This window comes from Schistocerca americana, unplaced genomic scaffold (assembly GCF_021461395.2).
Source record: "Schistocerca americana isolate TAMUIC-IGC-003095 unplaced genomic scaffold, iqSchAmer2.1 HiC_scaffold_606, whole genome shotgun sequence".
In the NCBI taxonomy this organism is placed as follows: domain Eukaryota; kingdom Metazoa; phylum Arthropoda; class Insecta; order Orthoptera; family Acrididae; genus Schistocerca; species Schistocerca americana.
In genome coordinates, this window is record NW_025726353.1 from 35,001 (window position 1) to 37,500 (window position 2,500).

Below are 2,500 nucleotides of genomic sequence, written 5' to 3' on the forward strand. Positions count from 1 at the left end.
CCACCATCACTCCTAGAACATATGTGCAGTTCGACGAGCTGACAAGTTCGGCCGCCGTGTTGATGGCGTCTTCCGTCGATTTTCCACGGCGGAAACCGAATTGCCATTCGTGCATTCCTGCCATTTCCCGGTGACCAGTCAATCTCGCACAGAGCAATTTCTCAAGGGCTTTGCCCAAGGTATCTAGCAGACATATTGGCCTGTATGCTTTGTGTTCTGTTGGGTCCTTGTCTGGCTTCTTTAGTATTATTATTTCTGCTCTTTTCCATCTCCTTGGAAAAGTACCTCTTTCCAGACATTTATTATATAGGTTTGCCAGTATCGGGGCTATTTTTCCTTTTATTGCTTGAAGTACCTCAACCGTGACCCTGTCGGGTCCGGGAGATTTTCCTCTTTTTAGGTTTGATATTACGTCTACCACCTCCTGCGGTGAGAAGGGGTAGACCATTGTATTGTTGTTGTATTCTTCTTGTGCTCTCTCTCTTATAGCCGCCTGTTCCGGTGTGTCCTCAGAGGGATCATCATCCGGTAGCAGGGCTTGGAGGAGCACCGTTATTGTTTCTTGTCTGGTTGTGGTCATTCTATTTTCGCCTGGTATTCTTATAGATGATAAGACTGTTGGAGCTCTTATTTTTTTCCCTAGCTAACTTGTATGGCTTTCCCCAGGGATCCATTGCCAGGTTATTTCTTACGAAATTTTCCCAGCTTCTTTTTCTAACTTCTATAATTTCTCTTTTATATCTCTCCCTTAGTTGTCTGTATATACGCAGTCTATGCTCCCTGTCTTGTGGGTTAAATGTGCGCTGATACCTGCGTCTTGCCCTGCGCGTAGCCTGACGTAGGTCACTTAGTTCTGGAGTCCATGGTGCCGGGTGCACGCTTTGGACTCTGCTTCTCTTTGGTACGACTGCTTCTATTACTTCCTTTATACTTTGAACTATCTGCTCCGCTGTTTCATCAACCTCGAGATCCTCATCCAGCTCTGGCGGGCTGTACTCCCGGGAGAGTCTTTCCCAGTCTACCTTTTTATAGTCATATTCTGAAAGCCATTCCTGTGGCGCCACATTCTGTTCTGATTTTAGTATATACTTTATTACATTATGATCACTGGTCGTTGCATTCTCCAATACCTCCCATTTATCTATTTTATTGGTAGCCCTGTTATTTGCCAGTGTTACATCTATATTTGTTTTTGCCCCTGCTCTATTTGAATATGTTGGTATCTCGCTAGGTGCGTTTATTATATCTAGATTTAATTCACTTATTGCATCTTCTAATTCCTGACCTTTTTCGTCTTGTTCTCCGCTGTGCCACAGGAATGACTTTGCGTTTGCATCCATTGCTATGATTACTTGATGGCCCTGTAGAGTTCTACATATTTCCTTTAGTTGTTCTAGGTACATAGTTATTGGCTCTCTATACTGACAATATATTGATACTAAATACCACTTAGTGTTTTTGGCGTGTACTTCGATTGTTACAACATGTTCATTTGTAAATTGATTTAATACTATTGTTCTTATATTACTATTTAAAATTACTATTGCAGACATTGGTCTTTCTCCCTTCATGATTATTTGAGCCGTGGCTGTCATTCCTGGGATTTTACCCTCCCGGGAGTACGGTTCTTGCAAGCATAGTATGTCAGCTTTAAGTTCTTCTGCTAATTTACGCAACTCGTAGTTTACTTGTACGCTTCTCATTGTATTAATTTGGAGAACTAAAAGATCCATTACGGATGATATGTATGGTAATGATCTTCTGGCCATGTCTTATTGGGGTCAAATCCTATTCGGCCGTATGTTGTTACCATTTGTATATATATATTTTCCAAATTGTATTTTACGCCTCTTCTTTCGTATACTTGCTTTACTATTTCCTGTAATTGTTCGTGTTCCGTGGGGATTCCGGCCGCGGCTAGCTGAATGCAGTCAACGTCCGCCAAAGCTGGATAAGTAATTCTCGAGCCGTTTGTGTGCCCCACTCTCACTAGTTGGCGTAATGCAGTGGTTAGCAGACCGGGTTCTTCTAGTCTTGCCATCTGCAGTGCGTTTTCGCATATCTTATAAGTGTTCTTTGGGTCCATTGCATTGTTATCCCGTGTGTTTTTTGTTGTTCCCTTATTTTCAGGTTGTTTATCTGTGATTTCTTTTGCATCTTTTTCCCTTGCCCCTACTGCTTCTCTGATTTTCATGCCCCTTAGCGTATCTCTTAGTTGCTTGCTTGGTGATTTATGCTTCTTTCTTTTCTCTTGGGGGTTAATCTCCATAATCTGTCCTTTGTATAAGTCTTCCTAGTAACAGCTGATACGTGGGGCATTCTTTGGAGTTTGGTGCTCTACATTTTCTTTTTCCCCTTCTATTGCATGGTATACATGTCTCAGGTCTGTTCTTCTCTGGGCACTCTTTCTTGTTGTGGTTGTCCGTTCCACAGTGACCACAGGTGGGGTCACCCCAGGTACAGTACTTCTGTACGTGACCCAGATCCATACATCTGTGAC

At 42.6% G+C, this 2,500-nt stretch overlaps 1 pseudogene; it reads right to left on the bottom strand.

The window, feature by feature from the left end:
* LOC124587613 overlaps positions 1–2,500 on the bottom strand; it is a 10,948-nt pseudogene that overhangs the window by 3,386 nt on the left and 5,062 nt on the right.